A 13,601-nucleotide genomic window follows, 5' to 3' on the forward strand; every position below is an offset into this window, starting at 1 on the left:
CTAGTTTTAATCTTTGGCAAGTTGAAACCCAATTTTTCCAGCACCATTTATTAAAGAGGTTATCTTTCCTCCAGTGAGAGTGTTTGGCTCCTTTGTCAAAGATGAGGTGGTTGAGTGTGTCTGGTGGAGTTCTTGGGGTCTTCTGTATAGAGTATCTTGTCATCTGCAAATAATGACAGTTTCACTTCTTCATTTCCTATATTTTTCCTTTTATTTCTTTCTCTTGTCTAATTGAGGTGGCTAATGTTTCCAAAACTATGTTAAACAGGAGTGGTGATAGTGGAATCCTGGTCTTGTTCCTCATTTTAGTGTGAAGGATTTCAGTTTTGGACCATTTAGTATGATATTGGATGATGGTTTTTCATAGATGCTTTTATCAGATTGAGGTAACGACCATCTATTCAAATTTTTGTAGGGTTTTTTATCATAAATGCATGTTGGATTTTGTCAAATGCTTTCTCTGCATCTATTGAAATGATCATATGGTTTTTGTCCTTGGCTCTATTGGTATAGTGCATTACATTTATTGACTTGTGTATGTTGAACCATCCCTGCACCCCTGGGATGAATCCCACTTGGTCAGGGTGTATGATCTTCTTGATGATCTTCTGCATTCTATTTACCAGTATCTTATGAAGGATTTTTGCATCTATGTTCATTAGTGAGATTGGCCTATAGTTCTCTTTTTCAGTTGGGTCTTCCTCTGCTTTGGGGATCAAGATGATGCTTGCCTCGAGGAATGAATTGGGGAGTATTGCTTCCCTTTCAATTTCATTGAAGAATTTAAACAGCAGTGACAATAGTTTCTCTCTAAATGTCTTGTAGAATTCGGCAGTAAAACCATCAGAACTCAGGGTTTTCTTGGTAAGTTTTTAATTTCTTTTTCAATTCCATTGATTGATATTGGGTTATTTAGAATTTTTAGGTCTTCTTCATTCAACTTTGGTAATTCATACATATCTAGGAATCTGTCCATTTCTTCTGTGTTTTCCATCTTATTGTTGTATAAGTTCTGGAAGTAGGTATTGATGATCCTCTGATTTCTGCTGGATCCATTGTAATTTCACCCTTTCCATTCCTAATTGCATGGATTTGGGCCTTGTCTTTCCTTTTTCTGATAAGGTTGGCTAAGGGTTTGTCAATTTTGTTTATTCTTTAGAAGAACCAACTCTTGGCTTCATTGATTTTTTTGTATCATTCTCTTAGTCTCTATTGCATTGAAATCAGCTCTGATCTTTATAATTTCCCCCCTTGTATGAGCTTTGGGTTTCTCCTGCTCTTTTTTTCTAGGAGCTTGTGTTTCACCATCAGGTTGCTTAGTTGGGCTCATTCTGTTTTCCTAATAGGAGTATTCACTGCTATGAATTTCCCTCGTAAGACTGCTTTCATGGTGTCCTATAGATTCCAATATGTTGTACTGTCATTGTCATTTAATTGTATGAACTGTCCGACTCCTTCTTTTTTTTTTTTTTTTGGTTTTTTTGGGAGGTGGATTTTGTGTTTTTTGGGGTTTTTTTTATACCGGGGATCAAACTCTGGTCCTTGCACTTGCGCAGCAGGCGGTGAAACCATTGAGCTAAATCCCCGGCCTGACTTCTTTTTTTTTTTTTTTTTTTCTGACTTCTTTAATTTCCTCTGTGACCCATTGGTTATTCAGAAGTGTGTTGTTCAATTTCATTGTGTTTATGAAATTCTTTTTCTAATGATCTCCAATTTCATTGAACTATGGTCTGAAAATATACAAGGGATAACTTCAATTCCTTTGGACTTAATTAAACATGTTCTATAAGAGAATATGTGGTCTGTTTTGGAGAATGACCCAAGTGCAGCTGAAAAGAATGTGTGTTCTGATTTTATGGGGTGGAACACTCTTTAAACATCTGCTAAGTTCCTTTGTTCAAGATTTTGATTGAGTTCTAGTATTTTGTTACTTATTGTTTGTCTAATTGATCTATCTATGTGTGACAGTGGGGTATTGAGGTCTCCCTCTACTATTGTATCAGTGCTTATATGATTTTTCATGTCCATTAATATTTCTTTTACATAGTTGGGCATACTAGTGTTTGGTGCATATATATTTATGATTGTCATCTCTTCCTCTTGGATTGTTCTCTTTACAAGTCTGTAATGTCCTTCTTTGTCTCTCTTAATCAGCATTGGTTTGAAAATCACTTTATCTGCAAGGAGGATAGGTACTCCTGCCTTTTTTTTTTTTTTTTTTTTTTTTTTTGGATTTCTGCCACATGGAGTATTTTTTCCACCATTTAACTTTTAGTCTATGAGTTTCTTTTTGAATTAAGTGTATTTCTTGTATGCAGCATATTGTTGCATCTTCTTGACCTATTCTGCCAGTCTATTTCTTTTGACTTCTGAATAGAAACCATTAACATTGATGGTTATAACTGATATGTATTGACTTATGATTGTCATGACTTTTTCTTTTTGTTGGATTCTCCCCCTTTTGCATTTAATTTCTTGTCATGCCCAATAGATTCATTCTGCTTTGCTTCTTGGGGTTGTGATCCTCTTTGTCTTTTCCTAGGATATTTTCTAAAATTTTTTGGAGTGCTGGCTTGATATACATGAAGTTCCTAAGGTGCTCTTTGTCATGAAAGTATCTTATTTCTCCATCAATTTTGAAAGATATTTTTGTAGGGTACATCAATCTGGATTGAAGGTTGTTTTCCTTTAGGGCTTGAAATATGTCACTCCAAGCTCCTCTTGCCTTGAGGGTTTGCATTGAAAAGTCTGCTGTGATTTTGATGGGCTTCCCTTTTTTTGTGGTTTGTTTCTTTGCTCTAACTACTTGAAGAATTTTGTTCTTCTATTGGGCTTCTGGAATCTTAACTATTATATGCTTATGTGTAGATTTTTTTTATCAAGGCTAGTTGGAGTCCTATATGATTCACTTATCTGTATGTTAAGTTATTTTCCCCTGCCTGGGAAATTTTCTGCCATCACTCCTGTAAACAGGTTTTTTTTTTTTATGTCATCTCCACTCTTTCCTGTTTCTTCATTGACTCTGATCAGTCTTATGTTATTCTTTTTTACATCATCTAGCAGTTGCTGGATTGATTTCTCATGGTACCTTACTATTTTAAAGAAATTTTTCTTTTCCTGGTCACTAATTGCAATCCTATCTTCTATCTTAAATCCTGTCCTCACATTGGCTCATTCTGCTTCAAAAACTTTCAATGTAGTTGTTAATCTCCTGGAAATCTGTTTGCATCTCTTTTATGGATTCTATTTGTTTCCTATGTTGGTATTCCATCATGTTCCTCAGCTCCTCTATCTTTTTTATCTGTGTCCTCTCTAGGTTTATTAATCATGTCTTGCACTATGGGCACAATCTCTGTTGTTATCTGAGAAATTATTTTTTATTTCATTTTTTCCAGATCCTCTTTCATTGCCACTTCAGAGAGTCCAGGTGGTTGAGTAACAGATTGTCCCATCTCTCCATCTCATTTCTCTTTGTGGTTGATTTAGGTGATCTGGAAGTCTGGTTTTGAGATTTGTTTAAGCGTCCTCTCATTTCAATGGGTGGTGCTGCTGATGCCAGCATGGCTCACCTCCTCATCGCTTGGTGAGGCTCTGTTATTCTGTGCTGTAGGGGGTGATATGGGAGCCAGAAAACCTGAGCTGCTTGGCGCTGTGGGCCTCTGCTCCTCAGCACTGGGTGGACCAAAAGACTTGCCTCCTAGGTGCTGGGCGAGGCTCTGCTCCTCTGCACTGGGGGTGGTGGTACAGCAGGGCAAAAGGCTATGTTACCCAATTCTTATGATTTCCATATAGACAGATAAGATAGATATGAACACTGATTTTTTGTTTGTTTCTAAAAATTAGTAAGGATATTAATTTTGACTCATATTGTTCAAATACTCTTCTAATCTTATATCAGCTTTTAATTCCTCTTGAAAATATTAGACATATTATATGCTTATACATATGATATATGTAAGTATAAAGCACAGTAATGAAATAAAAATATTGAAACTACTAATCATCCTAAGAACTAAAAGAAATGCCAAAGTAGTAATTATATTACTTATTTATATCAAAAATACCAGAGATGAGCAACTTTCAAATTTACAACACAAAATTATTGATCATTGTTCTGGAGACTGGGAAGTCCATGGCTAAGGCCTCAGCAGACCTGGTACTGTATCTGGTGGCAGGTTGCCTCCTGATTTGCAGAGAGCCTTCTTCAGGTTGTATCATCATGCAAAAGAGTGCTGAGAGAGAAAGCAAGTTCACCTCTGTCCTTTGATAAGGACACTAATCCTACACATGAGAATTATTTATTCACTTATTTATTTCTCATTATCTATTCACTTCCCAAAGACCTCATCTTCCAATACCAGTCCACTGAGTGCCAGGACTTCAACACATGAATGGAGAGGGGCACAGCACATGGACACACTGGACTAAATTCTCTGTCACACACTTTTCTTGAGTAATGCATAGTAATAGTATTTACCATGTATAAAATTCTGAGGGGCATATGACTGAATGTGATGTGTGACATTCAGCAAAGGTTATACAAACAGTTATCATCATCACATCTCATCATCATCATCATCATCATCTTCATCATCATCATACTGGTACCTCCAGGACATGTCTGAGTAGGAGCAGTGACAGTGGATGTATTTATCTTATTCCTGATTTTGAAGGATGTGTCTTGCACATATTAAAACAGATAATGCATTTAGGGTTTTGGTAGCTATTACAAATTAATTTATAATATTTTTAAGTTGACCTTGTGGAGCAGGTCTTTAATCTGAGCACTCTGATAGACTGACACTGGCCATGGCAAGTTTGAGTCCAAGTATGGCCACAGCAGTGTATTGACTTAATGAGACCCTGTTTCAAAATTAAAAAAATAAAAAGTCATAGGCATGGAAAGTGCTCAGTGCAAAGGCACTGCATTCAATCATCAGTACCACCAAAAAGAGGGAAAAATGAATGTCTTTTATTGTATTTCTAGATATTTGTTTATTATGATAAATGAGTACATAATATTTTTCAAATAATTTTATTGAATAATATTCTTGCATATTCCATTAAACCTTTTGCACTCTAGAAATAAAACTAATTTAGATGATTTTTATTCTTGGTATGTGTAGTTTGCTAATATGTTAAGCAATGTTCCCATCTGTCCCAATTATGAGTATAATGTCATCAATTTTTACTTGTCTGGTTTTATTTTCAAAATTGTTGGTGTAATGTTATTGTTCAATGGGAGCAATAAGTTCTGGTATTCTATGAAATTGATGGATGAATATAATTAACAATAATGTTTTACAAATCTTAAGATACAAGAGAAATTTGAAGAAATCTTATAAGTTTAAGGTGATAGATATACTAATTACACTGAGCTGATCACTCCCCAAGAATAAATAAATCAAAATTCTGCATTCTACTTTATAAATATATACAAATGTTATTTATAGAGTAAAAAGAAAAAGGCAAGAATAAAAAAATTGAAAAGAAAGATCTTTTCAATTTCCATGATGAATGTCAGTATATTGTATACCTAAAATGCACCAATAAAATTAATTTTTAAAAAAGAAGGTTCTTCCTATAAGCAAAAAAAATATGTTGCTTTGAGCAAGTAAGGTACTCAGTATTCTGCTTTCCTTTTAGTCCCTGGAAAACTGTTTGAAGACAGAATGGTCATCCTTTGCCAGCTGTCAGAATCACCGTGTCATGTTTTCTGAGTCAGACTGATTTATTTGCAAAAATATTTTCAAACATATATTTGATTTACTCAATGGGTGGTATTTAAAGGAAGCCTTAAAGTTTTCTATGCTTTATTGTAAATTATATTTTTCCATAAATGTTTATATTTCATGTTTGATTATTGGATTTACACCTTAAGCATAGTCATACCATTCTCTTAATTGTTAATTTCTAGGATATCTGTAGTTAGGTATTCATCTACATTAATAATTCTTGCTTTAATATTATTTCTATTCATCTATTTTTCTTCTAATTTTGACTGTTTTTATAATTAGCAAATTTTTAATATTTCTACTTTTGTAATATAAGCACTTAAGGCTCTTATATCTAGCTAAGCTCCTCTGTTAAACCTCAGATATATGAAAAAATATCGACTCTTTTTCATCCTTGAACCACAGTTTATTTATAAACATTCCTATTATTTTATGTGTTGAAATGTAGAATAAAGTATTTAAATTTGTAACTGACTTTAATTCAATTATTAATAGAGAATTAACTCTACAGTATTGACTCTGAAATATATTTAAAATGTTTTTGGCATAGTACATGGATAAGCTTTTAAGATACTCCATGTTTTTTTGTTTGTTTATTTGTTTTGTTTTGTTTTTGGTACTGGGGTTTGAACTCAGGCCCTTGTCTGAGCGTGGTGCCACTTAGCTAATAGAACTGAAGACTGTTACCTGTGCTGTTTGGGTCTTCTGTATTTTTAATTACATCTTTGAATGAGAAAATGGTTGATAAAGAAATTTTGAAATCACCCATACGATGTTGAATATAAAATAATAGTTGTAAAAAATCACATAATGTTGGGAATACAAATGCCTACATCACTAGTCATTCAAATACTAATCTTCTATTATTTTTTAAAATAAAAATATTTTAAAAGTGCAGAAAGCTGAGCCCAGCTTATAGGTCATTTTGCTGAGCAGATTTTAGATGGAAATTAAGGGAGGGAGGCTTTATCTTAAATATTTCAAGAGTGATTTTGACTTGTATTCCAGTAACAAATCATTGACCCAGAACAACTCAATTATTATACAATTTAAAAATGAGAAACAATTCTCACAAGTTTCAGAAATAGATAAAAACTAGGAGCAACACAACTCAATCTATTTTTCAAGATCTCAATCTATGGATCAGTAAGGGGTATGACACTGCTATAGTGCAAATCCAGATCAAAACTCACTTATTGTAGCTTGAGTCTCAAACAAGTGGAGAGAAATTTCCACAAATTCCTTTGAAGTAGGTATTCTTATGATTTTTATTTTAGGAATGAAGAAACTTGTGTTCAAAAAAGTTAAGTAAGTTTTATTAATTCACATAATTGCCATATAAGACAGCTGAAATTAAAGCCCAGGTACTCCAATAGCAGAGATGCCAAGAATACCCAATCTGCTTTGTTTCTAGAAGTCTGCCCAATTCACACCTTCCTCCCTTGATTCCTGAATATATACAATACCTGAGACAAAAATAAAGCTTATTTTCCACTGTTATGTTTTAAGAGTGAATAGTAAGCCATAAATACAGTAAATCATTACAAAAAATCATCCTATTACAAAAAGTGCTAACAAATCAAATTATCATCTCCCCTACATATCTCCTCAAGTTAAAAATTAAAGTTATAACAATAAGCATAAATATAGATGTAATCCTGTACTTAGTATTCAAGAAGCACTGGATTCAATCCCCAGGGACAAGTAAATGAATGGATGAATGAATGAATAAATGAATAAATAAAATGCCACACATATTAATTGAGCCACTACTATGTACCAAAAACTGTCCTAAGCCCTAGTGGTATAATAGTGAATAAAGTACACATAATTCTTGCCCTCAAAAATTCTAGTAGGAAAGACAGATAATCAAGCCATTATAAAGGAATGTGAAAATTACATTATTGAAGCCTTTATTTTATACTATATTCAGCAAACTTTTCCACATTTCTCTGGGAATTGGCACAAAGAAAGAGGAAAGAAGGTGAATGGAAGTGTTCTAAGAAAGGAAAGGCAAATAAAATACAATTATGGAGGAAGCAGCACTGTTCAATGACCAAACTATCTTCAAACAAGGCCAGCAAAAGAAAAATAGGGGAATCTCCCACACATTTCAGAGATTCTCAAATGATTGTTTCACTATTTTCAAAAGCCAAGTTACATGTGGCTTCTTTATATAATGCATTTCTTGAAATGAATTTCTTAGAATTTTCTTATAATTAAGTAAATAAAATCAGATTATACTATAATTGTAATATTTATTAAGCAGTTGCCTTATCAGGGACTTGATACCATGGTAGGGATAACAGAAATAAAATAGGAAAAAAATACCTTCTACCCATAGGCCAGTAAGGAACTCATTTAAGAGGGAAGGAATTTTGATGCAATGCATGCTGCATCCTTTTGTGTAAGCACAGAATGCCCTAAGAAGGTATCCAAAAGTCATCTGGCGTTGTTATGCTGCTGAATTGTATTATTACATCTAGAAATCTTTTGGTGGAATTTTTGGGATCTTCTATGTAGAGAATCATGTCATCTGCAAATAATGATAATTTAAATTTTTCCTTTCCTATCTTTATTCCTTTTATTTCTTTCTCTTGTCTAGTGTTTCTAACTAATGTTACCAGGACTATATTGAATAGGAGTGGTGATAGTGGACATCCTTATCTTCTTCCTGAGTGAAAGTTTTCAGTTTTTGTCCATTTAGTATGCTGTTAGCTGTTGGGTTGTCATAGATGGCTTTTATCCAGATTGAAATAAAGGCTATCTATTCCAATTTTCTGTAGGGTTTTTATCATGAATGGATATTGGACTTTGTCAAATTCTTTTTCTGAGTTTATTGAGATGATCATGTGGTTTTTTTCTTTGGTTCTGTTAATATGGTGTGTTACATTTATTGATTTGCATATGGTGAACCATCCCTGCATCTCTGAAATGAATCCAACTCGGTCATAGTGATTTGACCAGTCTGTTTACCAGCATAGATGTATACAAAGTCAACACTCAAAAATCAATAGCATTCCTGTACACAAATAACAAATCCATTGAGAAAGAAATTACAGAAACAACACCTTTCATGATAACATAAAAAATGAAATACTTAGGAATCAATTAACAAAGGAAGTAAAGGACCTTTACATTGAAAACTACAGTACTCTGAAAAAGGAGATCAAAGAGGATATCAGAAAATGGAAGATATCATTTATTTGGTAGGAAGACCCAACATAGTGAAAATGGTCATACTCACAAAATTGTTACACAGATTTGATGCAATCCCAATCAAAATAACATTAATATATCTCACAGAGAAAACATTTCTAAAATTAATTTGGAACCAGAAGAAACTTACAATAGCAAAAACAATTCTGAGTAACAAAGGCAAGGTAGGCAACATCACAATTCCTGACTTGAAATTATACTATAGAGGTACTGTAATCATAATAGCAAAGTACTGGCCAAAAAAATGGACCTGAGGATCAATGGAACAGACTAGAAGATGTGGGAACAGCCCCAAACACACTCACCCACCTTATCTTCGACAAAGGGGCCAAATATGTTCACTGGAAGAAAGATAGCCTCTTTAACAAGTGGTGTTGGAGAAACTGGATTTCCACATGATGAAGACTAAATCTAGACCCAAGTCCCTCACCATGCACTAAACTAAAATAAAAATGGATCAAAAATCTAAATATTAAAACAGAAACACTAAATCTGCTGGAAGAGAGAATAGGTGGAACTCTTGAGGACATAGGGGTAGGCAAAGACTTCATGAACAAAACCCAGCTCACAGAAAATAATACAAAGACTCAACTGAGATTTCATCCTATTAAAAACCTTTTCCACAGCAAAAGAAATCACCAACAGAGTGAAGAGACAAACAATTTTAGCCAGTGGTTCCTCAGACAAAGGACTAATATCTAGAACATACAAAGTATTGAAAAAAATTAGACCGCTCAAATTTAAATACCCAATTCAAAAATTCACATCTGAAATGAATAGACACTTCTCAGATAAAGAAGTACAAATACAAATAGCAAATAAAAATATGAAAAACTGTTCAACATTGCTGGTCATTCAAGAGATGCAAATTAAAACAACACTGAGATTTCATCTCATTCCAGAAAGAAAGACTGCTATCAAGAAATCAGCCAACAATAAATGCTATCAGGAATGTGATGAAAAATGAACCCTTCTCCACTGTTGGTGGGATTCCAGACTGGTGCAATCACTGTGGAAATGAGTGTGAGGATTCCTCAAAAAACTAGGATTAGAGGGCTGGGGATTTAGCTCAGTGGTTCTGCCGCTTGCCTTGCAAGCACAAGGTCCTGAGTTTGATCCCTGGTTCAAAAAAAAAAAAACAACTAGGATTAGAGATCTTATTTGACCCATATCCCCCATCTGGGTATCTTTCTGAAAGAATTAAAAGTATTATACCACAACAATATATGCATACTCATGTTTATAATGACACAGTTTATAATAGCCAAATCATGGGAAAAAAAAAACCCAAATGCCCATCAACAAATGAATGGATAAAAACGATAAGATTTTTTAATACAATGGAGTACTACTCAGCCATAAAGGATAAACTTGAGACATTTATAGCTAAATGGATGCAACTATACTCAAGTAAAATAAATTGGAATCATATGTGTAAATATTGCATTCTCTCTGGTGTGAGAAACTGAAAATGTAAATAAGGACCAAAATGTGTTATACACAATGTGAATAGAAAGAAATTGTTGAAAAGAAAAGGAGAAATAATGAGGGGGAAAGAGGAAAAGAAAAAATGAGAAAAGAAGGAAAAAATGGAAACAAAGCTTTTGTAAATAAGGAGGAAATGGGGGTTAAAGGGAGGGGAAGTGATTAGGAATAAAAGAAAAATCAAGATGTACCCTGTAGGATTACAAATTCTCTTTGATGAATGTGATCATTATATATATACATATATATGTATATATAATATATATATGTATATATAATATATATATAATGTACCAATAAATATTTTTTAAAAGTCACCTGACCTTGTCTTTCTGTGTTGAAAGCCTTCCCAGAGGTTGTGGGAACCTCATACCTGAAGGATAGACAGGCTGAGCAAGGCAGACAGCAGAGAAATGAGGGTGTTGCCAGCTAAGGGAAGGGCTGTGGATGCAGTGCAGAGTGTCAGTTGAATCTGGGTCTGATCATCGAAGGAAGACAGCCACATGGGAGGCACAATCATCACATCAGGTAATACTAGAAGAAATGCACCAAGAAGGAGAGTGCTGGGGGTTCTTGCAATTAGGGCACTGAGTTCTGGAGAAAAGATGTGAGTGGGGATGAGTAAAAAGGGAATGAAGGAAGACACCATGTGCACTTTTGGCAATTAGGAAAATGATCATGCTTTCAGTGTGATAATGATCTTGGAATCAGGATGGAATTGCTACTATTGTAAAGGTTAATTTCACATGTTGAGTTTAGGGGCCTGTTGAGAATTCAAATGTAGATATAGCCAATGAAATACATAGGTCTGAAGTTCAAATGTGAACTGAAGTTATTTGGGAAGAAATTCTTTATACAATAAATACATATATTAATCTATAAGAAACTAGTAAATCTATTTTTTAAAGGTATGGAAATTATCTCTAAAATGTAAGTGGAAAAAATGAGAGAGGGCAAGAGGAAAGAAAGAAAGAAAAAGAAGACGGAAAGAAAGAAAAATTGAGGTAATAAATTTTGCAGTTATTAGGCCTCAGTTCTGGCCTACACACTTTAATTTGTATTAACTTATTTTAACTAACCATATTAAATAATGAGATGTCTTTATTTTTCAAAGGCTTCAATCTAGGCTTTCTGATTTCAAGTCCAATGCTCTTTCTATTCTACCTCATTTCTTTCCATAAGAGAAAATTCTGTTTGTGTATGGGAGGAAGGACTGTTTAAAGGGAAACCTGTATTCTTGTATAATAACTAATACTGCTCTCAGACAGAAGATATTTTCCTACTAAAGCTTTTTTTCATGGCACCCCTAACTTCATTATTCCTGAAGCTGTAAATCAGTGGATTGAGCATGGGTACCACAATTGTATAGAACATAGTGGACACTTTCCCCTGGTCCATAGACAAGACAGAAGAAGGATGCAGGTACATGAATGCCCCGGACCCAAAGAAAACAGAAACAACAATTATATGTGAACTACAAGTGCTAAAGGCTTTAAATTTTCCTTCAGTGGAACAGATGTGAAGAATGCTAGTGAGGATGAATGTGTAGGAGACAATAATGGTGAGGCTGGGCACAACCACATTAAAGCCGACAACAATGAACACCACCAGCTCATTGACCTGAGTGCTGGTGCAAGAGAGCTCCAGCAGAGGAAAGATGTCACACATGGAGTGGTTGATAGTGTTAGCCTCACAAAAAGTCAACCTTAGCATGCATCCTGTGTGGGCCCAGGCTTCAGCAAATCCTCCCACATACACAATCACAGCCAGCAGGAAGCAGACCCTAGGGGACATCTTAACCGTGTATAGCAGAGGCTTGCAGGTGGCCACATAGCGGTCATAGGCCATGACTGTCAACACATAGCATTCTGCACTGACAAAGAAGCAGTAGAAAAAGAGTTGAGTCATGCATCCTGAATAGGAAATGTTGTTTATCTTTGACACAAAGTTTACCAGCATTTTGGGGGGTAATAATAGAAGAGTAACAGAGGTCAATAAAAGATAAATTGAAGAGGAAGTGGTACATGGGAGTATGAAGGTGAGAATTCAGTCTGATTAGAGTGACCAAGCCCAGGTTTCCTGCCACAGTGACAATGTAGATTCCTAGGAAGAGAAAGAAGAAAGGGAGCTGGGTCCCTGAGTATTCTGTTAAACCCACCAGGATAAACTCAGTGACAAAGGAACTGTTTCTAATGTCCATTCTCTTCGAGCAGGATCTGAAACACAAGAGAGTGGAGTTATATTTGAGACAGGACCCAGATTTGCCATGCAGTGTTCTTCCCAAGAAGCCCAGAGACTCCATAAAGGTTTAGTTTATTTTCTAAAAAGCTGGACCTGGATTTGCACAAGGAAAGTAAGTGCATGGGAGATGGAAGCACAGCATAAGCACACTGGAGAAATGTGTCAAAAGAGGAGGCAGTACAGAGATTTCTTTTTTCTGCTTCAATTTGTGGCTAATAAATCCTCCAGTTTATGCTTGTTTATCTTTACTCACCACACTCTGGCTCCCCTGAGCTGGCAACTGGGTACTATGTAGCATGGGCACCATAAGTACTATGTTCATGGCAGAGTTAAGGAAACAGACACAGATGTTCTTTGCTTCCCAAGAATGCATAATAAGAAAGTCATTAAGTCAGCCTCAGAACCTGTGTGTTCTTCACAGGAAACTTCCTACATTGCAGAAAGATTGGGGCACTGCAAATTCTATCATCTTAGTAGTACTTCTTACCTCCACTTTCCTCCCATGCTGACAGGTGGGAAAGCAGAAAACAGTCTCAGGACATAAAAGCATGGAGATTCAGTGCTCACCCTTCTTATGCCTATAAGCATCAGAACTGTCCTTGTGTCTCCCCAGTACTGTTCTCCAAAGAGAAACAGCCCTGCTGCTGCAGGGTGAAACAATTCTGAATTGGACTCCCCTTCCTCTTTGTGTGAGGAATGGCTCAGTACATTTATAAATCAATCTTTGCCTCCCTCTGAGAATTAAATAAAGACCATGATTTTTAATTATGATTTTCCCAGCTGTAGTAATTACATTACAAAAACAAAGGCCACGGAACATTTTTTTTAAGTAATAACAAGTAGCATTTTGCAGATCATTTTATCCTAACTCTCAAGGTCACTGGGATTCAATTCTGAACCTTTCTTAGAAGTCTCTCCATA

The 13,601-nt window shown here is 35.0% G+C and overlaps 1 pseudogene; it reads right to left on the minus strand.

Annotated features, from left to right (window-relative positions):
* Window positions 1–11,699: 11,699 nt before the first annotated feature.
* On the minus strand, window positions 11,700–12,648 carry LOC101716049 (olfactory receptor 8B8-like; annotated as a pseudogene).
* Window positions 12,649–13,601: the final 953 nt, after the last annotated feature.

The sequence above is a fragment of the Heterocephalus glaber genome, unplaced genomic scaffold, assembly GCF_053883595.1.
Source record: "Heterocephalus glaber isolate CG9 unplaced genomic scaffold, H.glaber_assembly_v1.0 deba00001431, whole genome shotgun sequence".
NCBI classification, from domain to species: domain Eukaryota; kingdom Metazoa; phylum Chordata; class Mammalia; order Rodentia; family Bathyergidae; genus Heterocephalus; species Heterocephalus glaber.